General features: G+C 41.3%; 1 protein-coding gene across 3 annotated transcripts in view; it reads left to right on the top strand.

Moving 5' to 3' along the window:
- Nucleotides 1-233: 233 nt before the first annotated feature.
- Nucleotides 234-16019, top strand: part of LOC127597881 (alpha-1,3-mannosyl-glycoprotein 4-beta-N-acetylglucosaminyltransferase C-like) — a 76223-nt gene continuing 60437 nt past the window's right edge. The window contains exon 1 of one of the 3 annotated variants that reach the window (XM_052061239.1): nucleotides 234-383. The gene's annotated coding sequence lies outside the window, so the exon portion shown is untranslated. The remainder of the gene's footprint in view (nucleotides 384-16019) is intronic. The other 2 variants (XM_052061240.1, XM_052061241.1) reach the window with 2 other exon arrangements.

Here is a 16019-nt window from a genome sequence, read left to right as displayed (position 1 = left end):
CTCTCAGCTCCGTGCCGCCGCGAGCATCCGCTCCGAGAGCGCAGCGGCAGACGCGCTCAGAATCCCGACTGATGGCACCTCTGGGACACGGCAGCAGTTCGGACGGCAAAGCGAACAAATAATTAAAAAATATTCTTTTTTAAATTAAAAAGAAGAAGAAATTATTTTTTTTTTTAAAGTGGACCGAGGTTGGCACCGGACGAGGCGGCAAGGGGTGGAGAGGAGTAGGAGGAGGTGCCGACGCCTGTGCGGACGTTCGCGGCTGCAGCCTTCCTGTGGCTGCAGCGCCGCCCGACCGGTGCTTTGTGGTGGGGTCGCCTGGCGCTGTTCTACCCGAGCTCCGGCATTCCTGTGGCAGACATCGGCGTCGTGCTGACGTGAAAGTGAGTGTGACGCGCGCGCATGTCCGCAAGTGAATGTGGACGTGCGAGTCCATCGGCATGACTTTGTTTTTATCGGTGACTTGACTTACTATCATTGATTTGTTTTTACTCTTAATGTTTTTTTATTGGGGTGGGGGGATGACTTTACTTAATTTTGGGGTGGATTTAATTATTACTATTACCTTTGATAGCGTTACTTATTGCTATCGACTTACTCGATGTGTGGATGGCTTGCCTTAATGGTTTTGCCTTTAACTATTGATGGCTTGAGTTATTTATTTGCATTGTTTGGTTTACTTATTACTTTGGATGACCTTACATCTTATCCATCGCTTGACTCATGACTCTGGAAGGTTTTTCTTATGACTGTTTTTTAAAAACTTTTTACTCTCACTTTTCCTGATCGTTACCGGCACAAGTATTCTCTCGTTGCGTACTCACCGATACCTCTAGTCCAGGGGTCTTCGATACCTATTAACTCGAGGGCCGATTTCCTGGTTGTTTTCCATAACTAGCTGCTGCAACACACCTGATTCAATGAAAGATCATTAGCCAGCTTTTGCAGACCTCATTTGAATCAGGTGTGTTGTAGCCGGGACAAAGAAAACATCCGGAACACCGGCCGTGGAGGAACAGGATTGGAGACCCCTTGCTCTAGTACTTATAGCAAATTTCAATTAACACAACGGCAACAAAAAATTGGACAAAAAACTTTTTTGTAATGCAGATTATGATTCACCGATGTGTCAAATGTTCACAGTATAAGTACTCGATGCCTTTTTTTTTTGCCTTAAGTATGGGTGGCTTGTATCGCAGCCTCCGCAATACTTAAAAATAAGGCTCGTACTGGTCTGATACCGATACTTTTGGTATCGGTACTGGCCCATCCTAATTTATAACTGTTGATTGCTTTACCTATTGCCATTCACCAATTACTCGCGATGATTTTGCTGAGGACTACAAAGGTGTTTTAGTTATCACTATTAATGAACCTCATGACTTACTTACGGCTTTAGTTATTGTTATGGAGCTTTACTTTTTACTCTTGAAAATTTGTCATTAGCTTATTTGACTTCGTTTTTGCTGCCAACTTCCTCTGTCCTTTATCTGCTGTGTGTGGCAGCACCTCCACAATATTGGATAGGTGCTCTGTGTAGAAAAAGTGCTGTGTCCATCAAAAATGAGCATTACTCTTTTGTAAAATTCTTGTCGTTCCCGTGTGTGAGAGTTCATGTTGCTGCCACACTCACCGCCCTTCTTCTGCTATTTGTGTGGCGGCAGCTCCATGAGAAATGGGTCAACATATTAAGAAACATGGCCCTCTAAATCAAAACTCAGCATTTTTATCACCGGAACATTTATTTTGTTCTTGTGTGTGTGTGTGTGTGTGTGTGTGTGTGTGTGTGTGTGTGTGTGTGTGTGTGTGTGTGTGTGTGTGTGTGTGTGTGTGTGTGTGTGTGTGTGTGTGTGTGTGTGTGTGTGTGTGTGTGGCTTTCTGGTGCTGCCGGCTGCCGGCTCTCTCTGTCCCTTTCTCTGCTCAAACGAGAGACTGTTGTTGTGGGTTTTAATCACATGAAACACCAAAAGGAGGAGTCACACTTCCACAAGGTCAGGCTTCCTCCTTCACAAAGCGACGGAGGAATTACATCACGTTTGGGTTTCTGCCGCTGGCGTCTTCACCCCTAAAACCCCGCAGCCACCCCGTGCCGCACATCACTCCCCAGCCAAACAGTGGCTCATTACTTGCTGCTGCCGGCCCACTAGGGGTCACCAGAAGTGGACAGAGCTTCTCGGAGCCTCAGCTTGTTACCAAAGAGAGACCTTTTTTTTTTGTTGCTTTCTTTCATTTTAGTGTTCTTAAGGGGAAGAAATGCTAGATGTCTCTTAGTCAGCACCAATCTAAAAATATATACGACCTCTGAACTCATGGATGTCAAGTCTCCTAGATCATAAAACCAAAATTCCTGGAAAGAAAAGAAGCAACGTGCCTCACCGCAAGCGATTGGATGTGCTGTGCTCATTCAACATAAACGGGAATTTTTAGTTTTTAATAAGAGGGCACGGTGTTCCCTACCCTGAAATGATTGGCAGCATACAGCTCACAATGAACAGGATTTATACTGTAATGCAGCTTAGGCAGGCAGTGAGCTCAAACATTTTGTCCATATTGTATCCCTATTTTGCATCAACATTGCTTGTAAATGTAATAAAACACTCCTCCTTGATGCACGTCCCGGGGTTAATTAAAATCATGTGCAGTATCAAAACCTATGAACATAAATATGGAGTAAGTGAGACGACACTCGGATTAATACATTATTCAAATTCTTCGCTGTATCGAATGGTCCTAAAAGTCGATGCATTTTAAGATTTTTTTTTCCCCCCGGATTAGATTTGCGCTCCCCAGTTTCTGTAATTAAGAACATTTGCTATCCACTCTGGGCTGAACTAGACCTAGCCGGTCTCTTAATTAGCTACAGGTATTTAATTTATGTACACTATGTACATTTTATTGTACGTAACTTTAATGAAATGTTCTTCGCTTTATCCGCTCATGTACAAGTCTTTCAGCGATGTTCATTGAAATGCATTCCTTTCGTTTTAATACATTTTTTATTTTTTTTAAACATCATTTTAATTTGAATTCTCAAACAGCAACTCACTTAACCGATCAACCTTGTCTGTGTCGACTAGCTTCCTGTCTATACGGCGACTTTATCCCAATTGTTGTCCTTTTTCCAAGAATCTTCCGCGAGAGCTTAGACAAATGTGAGCAATATTCGTTGTGGTGTCTCTTGGCCACCCCCCCCCCCCCCCCATGACACCCCATGTTTTCCTTTCCCAGTGTTGATTATCTGCCGTAGTGGAGGTCAAAAAGGTCCATGTGACTCATTCTACTCACACAAACTTAACGTATTACTTCAACTTTGCAGACTTTACATGTTCTAGGAAACATCGAGTCAATTTCGAGCCTTAGTCAAATCATGACATAAAAGTATTTGGAAAAAAAAATCTAAAGATATTTCAATGAAGTGAATGTGAATGTTTTGGGGAAAAACAGTTTAGTTTGTCACGAGAGACCATCTACATGTTTTTGTGAAAAGCAAAGGCAATTTAGGGTCTCCAAAGTGAAAACTATGTTTAAAAAAGACAATGTAATAATCTGCTCCATTAAGATAAAATCACAATATTTGAAAACCTCAACGTCCTTAACCAAGGCCAGCATCGTGTTTTTGTAACTCTTGAGAGATTGTCAATTCTTCAATATAGCAAATTTTTGTATTGTTTATTTTTATTTTTTTTGTGGAAAACTTCAAAAGCAGTTCAGTTGACACCGTTAACGCTTTGAGGACTTTTTGTCGTGAAACAAAGGTGTTATCGTTTCTCTGAAAACATCAAAGACCATGTACAGTTGTCAACAGAAGTTAATGTCATTTTTAAAAACAACAAAGACATTTCTGAATCTTCTATGATCCTATTTTTTGAAAACAAGGGCAATCTAGTCTCCTGTGAAGCTAACGCACATTTTTCTGTCAAGGCTAATGATTCACGTGCCGAACTTTGTGTGTCCGGTGTTGTTTTCAAACTTTGCCGACAAACCATTTGTGTCGTTGTGATTCTGTAACTTGGTAACATCGTTCACAAGAGCCTCCAGAGCACATTTATGAGCATTGAAACTGAAGGTTTTTTTTGTTTTTTTAAAAAAATTCCGCTAACTCGTGAACAAACATTTCAGATGGCCCGTCGCTTCCGTTTAGGCAGCTTTCCCTGCAACCCTGCTTTCTACCTGCCGCACGTTTTGAAGCCGCCGCCGCGTCGTCTCGATCAATAAATGGCAGAGATGAGGAGATAACGTCCCATGTTCCATCTCTCCTAACCACAAACTCCTCCGCTCTTTCCTCAGGTGGGCATCTGCATGCTGTCGCCACATCAATGGCGCTCATGAATTATGGAGCCGTGTCCCGCTTCTGTCACCCGTACGTCTAATTAGCTTGGCGTGACACTTCTCGTCATCGTGCGCCAAGTAGTAGAAGCTTTTGGCGAAAGGGGGGGGGGGTAGATTTCTAAACATTGTTTAAATGCGTTCTGAAAATTCCAAGACAGTTTAGTTCCTCACTGACGCTCATATATATTTTTTTGTAAACATCAAAAGACATTTCAGCTTCCAACATATAAAGTCCTAAAATTTGCGTTTTTGGAAGCATCTAAGACCAACTGGGATTCTTCCATCAATCTCGTGTGTTTTTGCGTAATCAAACAATTTCCTCTTGGAAGAACCAAATGTGCATTTTTCCTCCCCAACAAAGACAATTCAGCATCTTGAAGGAACCTTCAGGTAAACGTTTACGCAAACTGAGTCCTGGGCCAACAAAACTAATGTTAGCTTGTATAATTTAAAGTTATGTAATTCGATGAACCCCACCTAATAACGGAAACATTTTTCAAACAACAAATGGTTTCTATTCTTCAATGTAATGAGCAGTGTTTCTATGACCATCTTCACAGTTTGTTTTATGAAGAAAGTGTTCGCCGCCTTTGTCTGCTCAGGCTGATGAAGTGCCCTGGATGTGGCTCAGGTGATCCTTGAAAAGAAGCGAAGGTAGTGTCAGTGTATGACGGACGGGGAGAGGCAGAGGTCTGTCTGGTCACTTGATGGGCACTGAGGAGCCTGAGATTTATGACCCCGGCAGAATAAAGTTGTGTCTGCTGAGGGCCTGTGAAGCATAAATCAGCCACAAATGGGTCAGGTTGGGGCAGCGGCTGGCGGCAGATCTGCTCTCCCCCTTTTTTTTTCTTGAAGGTGCACTTCGGTTGTTTTAGTGCAGATGACGCCTGCGTTTCTTTTTACATGCTCTTCTTATTTGCATGTGGAATTAAGCCCTATTTTTATCTATACGAAATGTCGTGAATGTGGTGTTTTATGGAAAATGTATGTTGGAGGTTTAGTTGAGGATTTTTGGAGGGTTTCCAAAATAAAAAAAAATCCAATACATTTCGATAGACGTCCATTTTACGCAGATTTTTTTGTTTCAATCACCCCACAAGTAGTGGGGCTCCACTGTGTAGGTTTAAGTTGTAATATTCCTATTAACCACTAGATGGAAGACATGGATTAGTTGACATATGCTGTCCCAAGCTGTAATGTGAGTAGGCCTTATAATTCTTTCTGTTTATGGAATGATATGCAGGACAAATATAATACCAGAATAATATTACAATTTTGTGGGGATTTATTCTTGTGTAAAAAAATGGCACAAAATCAATTTGTGCACTAAATGTTGGCTTGCTGTTTGGCTGTTTTGTGCCGTCACTGAATGGTCATTTTGTATGATTGTGAAGGCGCTGTTTTCCACTCTTGCTGACATTCTACTTCTCGCAACTTCTTTTCCCTTTGACTTGGGTGACTCGTCTTCCTGCAGGCTGCCGGAGCCCACGTAAAAAATTGATGTAAAATATGTTCCTCGCAAAAGGTGTGCACTTTCCATTACAATGATGAATCCAGCATCGACACGCGTGCACTCACACAAGGATAACACGATGTTATCGGGCTAACGCAACAAGTTTGAACAAGTTGAGATGACTCAAGCGCAGAGATAAAGAATCGGCGGAGGCAAGGACGCATCATTTATTTGTCTGCGTTAAGTTCTTTGTAAACATCAAAGAGACTTTAAAAACCGTAGAGATGAACAGCGTAGAGATGAACAGCGTACTGTCTGTGGGAGTCACACACACTTTCATGAACCAAAGCTGCATTTCTTTGGAGTGTGTGTGTGTGTGTGTGTGTGTGTGTGTGTGTGTGGGTGGTGGGGGGGGGTGACTTCACACAGGAATAAGGGAGCCGAGATTCAAACCCCAAACCTCAGAACTGTGAGGTAAGCATGCTAACTACTAGCGCACTGGTTAGCACAGAGTCAAATTCAGTGGTTCAATGCTAATGAACATCCCGCAGATTTTGAAGGTCGCATCGCATTGCCTTCAGTCGAGGGCGTACGGGAAGTGAGCGGGAGCGGGAGGCGTGCGGTGTTAATGTTCTGCTCTTTGTGATGCTAATTTCCAGCCGGTGTGCGCAGTGAGCTGGGAACAAGTTCCCCAGCACTTAATCCAATTTGAACATTTACAAGTATATTGTGTACCGGCAACTACACACGCAGAAGCTAACAGCAAGTTTTTCTGTTTCACTCGCAGATGAACACTTCAAAAAAACTTTTGCGGCTTCAAGTGTGAAACTATGACAGCTCTTTCAATTGTGAATCACTATACTCTTTGTTTGTTTTCAATATTGTTTTCAAATGTTATTAATGGAGATCTTGTTTCATTTAATATTTTTTTTTAAAATACCAACAAAAACATCCACAGAAAAGCTAACTGTTTTTTGAACCAATTTTGCATGCTTGAACCTAATACTTTTTCGTACACATTAAAGACAACGCTGTCCACATTTTGGCTTTCGCAAAAGACAATTTACAGTCTTTTGGTGAACGTCAACAACCAATTGTGTCTCCAATGAACCGACTGTATGCGGTTTGATAAAATTCAAAGACCATTTCGTTTTTCATTTTGGAAACACCGAAGACGATTTAATGAATGCAACTTTTGCCAACATCCACGGCAAGAATGGCCGTCGCATACATGCTTTGTCATCAAATAGAATTTTCCCCCAAAAAATAAGAATCAGACAGCTGTGTTTTTGTGACAACAAAGAGAAGTTTGCGTTTCTAACTTGCACCTTGCGCAAACATTATTTCATGTTCAATAAACAATATTTTAAACAGCAAAGACAATTTAGTCTTCGGGTCTGTTTTTGTAATCGTCAAAGTCAATTGAGTGTTCAGTGAACATTTTGTTCACATAAAAGCCAATTTAGATGCGCACCAGATTCAAAATTTGAGTCTAAATTGTCTTTTTACTAAATATTAATTGGAGACGAATCTACCTTGAGGTTACAAGGGGAAAAAAGCAAAATCTCAGAGGTATTCAACTTTAGATGAGTAAAAAAATATTTTTTTAAATTCCAGAAAAGGTCTCTTTCAGAGAAAAAAAAATCCTAAATGTTTTTAGTCCTTTTGGCAAAATGTCGGTGGAAAATTCTTCTGTTGTATTACAGATTTTGTTTTTTTTGTCGATACGCCCTTCCCCCCAACAGATCTGAAAAGATTCCTTGAAATGTGCAGAATGCTCCTCTTTACCTTTTTAGCAGTTTGTCTCCAAGGAGCCTGCTGAGATCGCTGGTGAAAGGATGCCCCCCCCCCCCTTCTCTTTTTTTCCTGAGCTCTTTGAATTCAACATCTGTTCTCTGGCTTCAAGTCATAGCTGCCGTGCAGTCTGATAATTCCTCCCCTGACAACCTTGAATGAAGGATGATGTCTCACGCCGTGCGCTACGCTCGTTAGCTCGCCGCTTAAAGACAACGGCGGGAGATCACGGCATTTTTACGACTTCTTGGAGTTGCTTCCGCTCTGCATCAATTCCGAGACAGAAATGTGTACACTCTTATTTATTCCACCTTGGCTTGAGAATGGGTCCATAACGGATGATGACGGTGGACATAATGTTGGCTGTCACCATGACGTATCATCCTGCTGCATCGTATTGTACCGTATTTTATGCACTATAAGGCACACCTAAAAGCATTAAATATTCTCAATAGCCGACAGTACGCCTTCGAATCTGATGTGCCTTATATATGGATCAATATTTTGGTTTCCTGGACGTCATATTTTAAATGTTCTGTAAAGCCTTTAGCGCAGCGCCATCTAGTGGATGCATAATGCAACCGCAGCCACTAGTGTAGCTTCTATTCTAGGTGCCTTATCATGCGGTGCGCCTTGTACATCAAAACATTTTTTTTTAAAGGCCATTCATTGAAGGTGTGCCTTCTACTCCAAAGCGCCTTATCGTCCAGAAAATACGGTAATTGGGGCAAATCATGGTGTCATTTAGTAGAGGCATGTATGACATTACATGTCAAGATTGGAATGAACAAATAATGTGGTTTTGAATCGTAACTAACACTCATTGCACCGTATATCAGTTAAGCAGGTCCGAAGTGGAGACAATCTTATTACGTGGTATCGTATTATGTCTATCGTATATTGTAACTGGATTGAATCACCTCCCATCTTGCTTGGTATCGTACTGTATCGTGTCTTATAGTTTGATCATGTTACATCATATTGTATTCAAACTGGATTGAATCGCATTGCATCGCAAAGCAAGCAGAATGAATGGTCTCATATTGGATTGGACCATATGTTGTCATATTGCATCGTGTTGAATCCTATCGTGGTGTGTCATATAGTCAGTTGGAATGTCATCAGTCAATTATGCAGATTCATTGTATCGAATTGAATCTCATCATATCGCATTGTAGCAGGAATGAATGCAGCGCTTATTATGCTATTTGATATTTTATTGTATTTAGATTGCATTTCATTGTATCGTATCTGAATGCAATCCTTTCGCAATGCATCATAATTGAAGTGAATCGTATCACACAGGATTGTCTTTTATTGCGCCGTATTGTGTTGTCATCATCATCATCATCATCATATACAGGTAGCAGCACCTTGTATCATATTCCACTGTAATTGAGTTGAATCATATTGCATTGTAAAAAAAGTGAATCGCATCACGTTGCGTCGTATCATAATATATAATAATTGATGTCGGTGTGAGAGGCAGCTGGAGAGCTCCACATTTTATGGCGCCGTGGAGTATTTCTGCATGCATTAATTCCAAGACGCTGCTTCATATTCTGCTTCAGGTTCGGAATGGGTCCGTTAAGGATGATGATGCAGCCAAAAGTGGACTTTGGTAAATGTGACTGGTCGTCAGTGTGACGGATGTCATGCAATTGAACGGTCATCAATGTTAACGTGGCACGAATCTGATAATGACATCACTTCATTCTGTTTGAGCGTAAATCGTATGCTAACATGGCAGATCGTAATTTGAGTGAATCATAATGGATTTCATTGGAATTGTATATTATTGCACCGCAAGTCAAATTCTTTATCGTAATTGGAATCGTATCGTAATCATACCTTCGTTAATTTTTCAAAAATGTCAAAAGTAATTATCAATGAATGTCATAATCAATTAATTGTCAGTTTAATCGATTCATCGCTGCGCCTCTAATATTACTTTTGCACTGGAGTGAATCATATTGGAACTGGAATGACTCCGATTCTGTTGTATCCTGAACCTGTGTTGTAGTTATCATGAATCAAATTGCATAATGAGAGTGAATCGTATTCTCCTCAATATGTCTCACATTGTATCATATTAGAATCGCATCGTATCCTGATGGGATTGAATTAATTTTTCTCCCTTTTTCGGATGAATGATAAGGGTATTGTATTGAGTCTTATTGTTTATTATATTGTATCGGAATTAATTGGATTGTATTATATTGCATCACATAGCAAGTGGAGAAAACTGTTTCATATTGAATCGAATCATGCTGCATGTTTATTTACATCACCATTTTGTAGATTCATTAAAATCATATCATACACTGCAGTAAGAAGCTTTATCTGTCATACGCCCGCAGCCTGTGCACAACACGAGCAGTGTCTCGGAAACATCAAGAGGCTGCCGCTTGCCTCGACCTTGCCCGCGTGGTGTTGTCGCACCACCTGGACGTCGCCAAACAAACGTGCGTCGATTGCCGATTGTCTTATCGCAGGTGAAATTAATGCTGCTCTGTGTTGTGTGTTGGCGAGCGAAGGCGGGCTCGGCGGCGGCGAGACTAGGCGGGAAATTGACACTGACAGATCTCATGCTTTACGGCTTCCCGGGAGGCAGCTGCGGGGCCCCCGACGAGGTGGCAGGTAACGCATCCCATCAACGCCGCGCCACCTTTTCTTTCATACGCCTGCAGCATGTTGGCAGGATGAGAGCCAGCCAGCCAGCCAGCCCGCCTGCCCGGCCGGCCGCCGGCCTGCCTCCTTCGCCAACGCAGATAAGGCCAGGTGTGCTCGGAGACGATTCATCGGACTAATGTGTTTACTGCGCCGGTAATGAATAGAGTGCGAGTCATTAATTTTAGCTCTTCCAGCTAAATAACAAAGCAAATATGGGCAAAACTGTTTCATTTCCCTTTGGAACTGGAAGCAACACCTCCTCACTACTTGCCCACCCCCGTGCAAACCCCCACCAGCCTCTGTGCATCTGTGCTAATGAGATAAAACCAGCCTGCTTTGATAAGAAGTCCTACTTTGTTGTTTTTGATCTGCCTTGGTGGATAGAATGTGCAACCAAGCAATTTACATACATTTCTTTGCTTCCCAAACCCCCACCTGCCCCCATGGGATTTTCTAGAATCCCGCTTGGTAGCATTTTTATGTTACAGAACCGTGGCCTGCGGTCTTGTGACTGGACTTCAGGTTTCAAAGCAAACACGGTGAAGCGGCATTTATCTGTGATGCCGCACGCAAATGGAATAAGCTACCAACAAAAGTCAAGTCAAAATTCAGAAATACATTGATAACGGTTTGAGTTAATGTGATGTTTTTGGGCATCTGAATGACTTTTTCAAAAATTTGTTTGCTTTTTACGGTTACTGAAGCCATATCATTTGCAAGTAACAGTACGCTTACCTGAGTACAATTGTTGGCTACTCTAAACACCTCTGATCATATTCCACCCTATCCTATTGTAACATATCGTTGTAAGTCACTCCTATTAAATCTCATGGCGTCATTTCGTATCGTAATTGGAGCGCATTGTATTGTAATTGGATTGGCTCCGATCACATCGTAACGTGTCATTGTGATATTTTTCCAACAATCTTAATAATGTCACGATACAGTTTGAAGGATTTATACACTTTTCTTAGCAATGTTTTTTTTTCCCCTTGAGCAGTTACGATGATGCAGGATATTCTCAATGTCTTTGAATATACGCTGTAGATTTCCGCCATGACAATATGATAATTCTCTGCATTTTTTTTTCCTGGATCTTGACTACACCGGCGCTTTTTATTTTAAACTCCGCTGCCTCAAGATAAATATACCATGAGAATATTTGAATATTGGCCTCCAAAATGCCCCGGACACTGAAGGGTGCTCTGGGAGTTGCCTGGCAACAAAGCTGATCCCTGGAAGCTTTTCTTGAACTTTTGTGAAATGTTGTAAAAGGGTCAATTTTGGGAGCTTCAAAGTGTTTCTTTTCCCCCTCGACATGGATGCCGTGTCTTCCATTGAGCTTAGAGAGAGGTGCTCTGAGGTGCCCGAGTATAATTGACTCATCCGTTCTCTCCACATAGACCACATCTCACTGCAAAATCAATTATCGGCTGTTCAGAAACCCCTTTTGTGGCTGTACAAAAGCTGGAGTGCTGTGCCCTGGATAATGTCTTGCTTGATTGACATTGTTGGAGAGGATGTCATTCATAAAAATTCTCTTCAATGAAAGCCTCTCAAATCAGAGCACTATCGTCATTTTTGAGGCAAAATTATATTTTGCAAGAGGCATACCTCGTGCTTTGTCCCTTCGGTGTATAAGATAGAGCAGAGTTTGTTCTCGTCGATGATTTGTTATGTTTGGTGTTGTTCGCTATGTCAAATCATTCGGTTTGTCGACGGTTGGACGGATAATCCTATTTTTACGTTTGTATGTATACTTTTTAGTTGGTATTTTTTTTCATTGTCGTTTTACAGTTTTAATTTTGTGATAATTTAACAAAATAATAATTTCCCATTTTTTTAAATGAACCCGGCAACAGAAAGTAACTTGTTAGTTTATTTTTTTTTTAATTTAAGCAACTTTTGTTTTTTTTTTCTGATCCATGATTTTTTTTTATAAACATGTTTGTTTATGGCGTGATCGTTGACATTATTTTTAGTGTGATTTTTTTATTGTATTTTATTTATTTTGTTTTTTAATATGGTGTAGCATCACGCTAAGCACGTGAATGCCCTGCAATCAAGCCCTCTCACATTCAACAATGCTGTGAATCGAGGACAATCGAGGATTTTTTTTTTTCCGTTTGGGTTTGAATACGACAATCACAGTGACCCCCTATGATTTTTTTTTCCCAGTTGGTGTTAAAAAAAACAAAAACAATCATGGACTGATGACACCATCATTTCCCTGTCTTGATACTCTTCGAATTTCATCAACGCGGGCATTTTTACCTTGGTGTCCATACGAATGCATCGCAATGAACTTAACCCACCGGGAGCGCCAAGACGAATAACGATCTGTACTGTTGCTCTTTGGAGAGTGACACGAGAAAGGCGGAAACTTGAAAAGAGGCCGGGAGCGCTAATGAGCCTTATTTTAAGAAACACAACACGCCTCATGAATATTTAACAGCTTGTCTTCTTGATGAACCGCAGCCACAAACACGAAGGAAAAAAAAAAAACAACACATTATGTGCGAAAAATAAAAATTGCGTCTATTACCCTGCTGCTGCCGGTGATTGACATGTTCACGTTTCAACTTTGTACCGCTCAGACAAGCGTAAAAAAAAAAAGTTCCCTACTCGACATAGTACTAACACTGTACCAAAAGTACCTGTAAAATGAAAAATATTTTGTAAATATGACATACTAAAGAAAACAGCCACAGGTGGCTGGAACATATTCACAACGTGACCCCCCCCCCCCACCCCCACCCAATAAATTACAAGGTTAATTCTGAATTACTTGATATATATACGAAAATATATACAGTACACACTACCTGTGTATAAAGAACAGATACTTGTGTAAAAAAACAAATAACCCCCCTTTTTTTAATACTATGTGAACATAAAAACTTTCAAAAATGTAATAATAATCACACACAAAATCCAAAAGTATTAGATGGGGAAAAAAATACAAAAGTGACAAAAAAAATCCATGGAAAATACACACATTTTAAAATAAACTTTTTATTGTGTACTATGTTTTGGACAAAAATACACTTGTACTAAAAGTAAAGTAAAAAAACCAAACATTTAAGATTCTTTTTTCCCCAAAATTATAATGAAATATAAAAGAGACAAAGACACCAAATAATGAAAAATCGTCACTGAATTCGCCGCTCCCACCCTCGAATCCAATTGGTTGCCAGCATTTCAACATTTCGTTTTAATACTGCCGCAATCTCCCCACGTCCTCGGCTGCATATCTCCATGTCTCGCTACGGCTCACCGTATATTTTAGTTACGACGCCGGCTTCATCACCCGTCAGCGTCGACAGCCTCCTGTAAATATCCCGCACGCAATTAGGCCGACGGGACGCACGCACGCACACAACAAAATGAAATTAGTGATGGCGGGGTGCTGAAAGGAGCGCTAAAAACAAAACAAAACAAAACAAAACAACAAAAACAGGCTGTGTTCAATCACGGAGTTGGCGGGCCTGACGGGAACCTCAAGGAGCCAAAACAAAGGTTGTTGACAAAAAGGAGGATTTGATGTTGCCCCCTTGTGGCCAACGGCATCTATTTCCAGCGTGGAGTCATCGTACCGACTTCAATCGTCCGAAGAAACCATCCACCGAGTGAAATGTGTCACACTCACAATGATTCATGGCGGTCATTCCAGCTTTTATTATTCCTGCAGTGGGCCCCCCTGGCTCTTCAATGCTTACATCTTTAAATGGATGCCATAGAACACACACACACACACACACACACAGACACACACACACATCTGACATGACAAAAATTATGATATGAAAACGACAAAATAAATTGGACAAAAATACAAAAACATGAAAAAAACCAAACCCACACAAATGTATGTATTCAAATATCCTCATGCGTCAAAGACAAGCTCCACTTCCACTCTGTCATCTTCTATAATTGAGATCAGCAGTTGCTAGAGCAGATTGTGAAAGTCGTCCAAAAAAAAGCACCTCATTTTGGTCAGTCGTTTTATGCTTAGAGGGCAAGTTATGAGGGAAATGCAATCCCACAAAACATAAGAGAGTTCATCTGATGCAGCTCATTTACATCAAGTCAAATATATTTATATAGCCCTGAGTCACATAAGTATAATTTAAAGAAATTGTTAATTGACAGGGCGCTACGGTGAAGGGTTTCGCACGCTGGCCTCACAGTGCAGAGGTTCAGGGTTCGATTCTGGCTCCGGCCTTCTTGTGTAGAGTTTGCATGTTCTCCCTGTGCCTGTGTGGGTTTTCCCCGGGTACTCTGATTTCCTCCCACATTCCAAAAAACATGCATGGCAGGTTAATGGAACACTCGAACTTGTGACTGTGAGTGCGAATGATTGTTTGTCTATGTGTGCCCTGCGATTGGCTGGCAACCGGTTCAGGGTGTCCTCCCCGCCTACTTCCCCAAGTCAGCCAGAATTGGCTCTGGCGCACCCACAAGGTGCGGATCAGAAAATGAGTGAGTGGATGGATGTTTGATTGACAGCCACATTTGTCAACACAATACACATAGGGTTATTAGTCATGTGTTTGTTTTTCAAGATTGTGTCTGTATTTTGATTGTATTATGCATTCCTGTTGCTTTTCATCAGCCATGTTCCTCATGGCAAGACTACTTATGGGAGTAGCCTCTTATTATTGAAATGTTTTTTCATGTACATTGTCCCTCTACAAAAATAAAGAAAAGGAAGAAAAAAACCCCACATTACTCCAAGACTTAAGGCAAAATATACTGGCTCCCAGGCAGCTGTAGAATCGATTAAAAAAAATCTGCTACTGGTCTATCATTTAATAAATGGCTTAGGCTGTGAAGAAATAATAATTGATATAAACCCAGAATGGCTCCGAGGTCAGCAGACTTGGCTGCTTAGTGGAGCCCAGAGTTCAAAGCAAAAATGGTGCGTCAGCGTTTATCTGTGATGCTGCTGGCAAATTAAATAAGCCTAGAGTGAAAATGCTTTTAAGTCCAGGGTAAAAATGATACCTTTTTCCACCTCACACCTATGATTAAGGTATTTTAAAGCATTTCTAGGATAATTTTTTTTCCGGAATGCTTTCCTTGCTCTGTGCACAATTCTATTTTATTTTTTGTTTGTAAATGCCTTTGAGTGTGAAGCACATTGAGCTACCTGAATCCCACCCCTTGCTGTGCTCAATTTTCATTACAGAGCCCTTCCAAAGTAACGCTCAACCCCCCCACCCCATGTTATTTCAAAATAAAAGCCTGCGAGGAAGTTCTTAGTGAATCGCAATTCGGTGGGTGTCGGCTGTGTTTCCTCACGGCTCAGCGGACTGCGTCGGTCGGCCCCCGGGGTCCACCTGTGGGCTGATGGAAACAAGAGTGAGCTCTTGTCCGGGCCCGGGCCAGCGTGTAATGGAATTGTAAGCTCATTTCACAGAGTGCGACAAAGCACGGCCCGCTTTGGAAACGGCGGAATCTCGGAAACATACTAACTTTCTTTCTTAAACTTGGTTTGCCCTCTGTTCATCGGGAACTTTTGAACGTTAGTTGCAGTCGCACCGATTCAAAAAGAAAACATGGACGATAAAAGGTGCATAAATGGAGAGGGAAGGCAACTTGAGAGTTCGGATTAAGGTTTCAAGGCAGGGTTCGTGTTTCAAGTGACCCCGACACTGATTTGAAAGCATAACCCCAGTTTGCAAATCCTTAAACCCTGACTTGAAGCCCTAACCTTTATTTTGAAACCTTAATTTTAAACCCTGTCTTGATGCACTAACCTTTTGAA

This window comes from Hippocampus zosterae, chromosome 3, assembly GCF_025434085.1.
Source record: "Hippocampus zosterae strain Florida chromosome 3, ASM2543408v3, whole genome shotgun sequence".
NCBI classification, from domain to species: domain Eukaryota; kingdom Metazoa; phylum Chordata; class Actinopteri; order Syngnathiformes; family Syngnathidae; genus Hippocampus; species Hippocampus zosterae.
The sequence above is the reverse complement of the archived record's forward strand: the minus strand, read 5'-3'. Positions and strand labels throughout refer to the sequence as shown.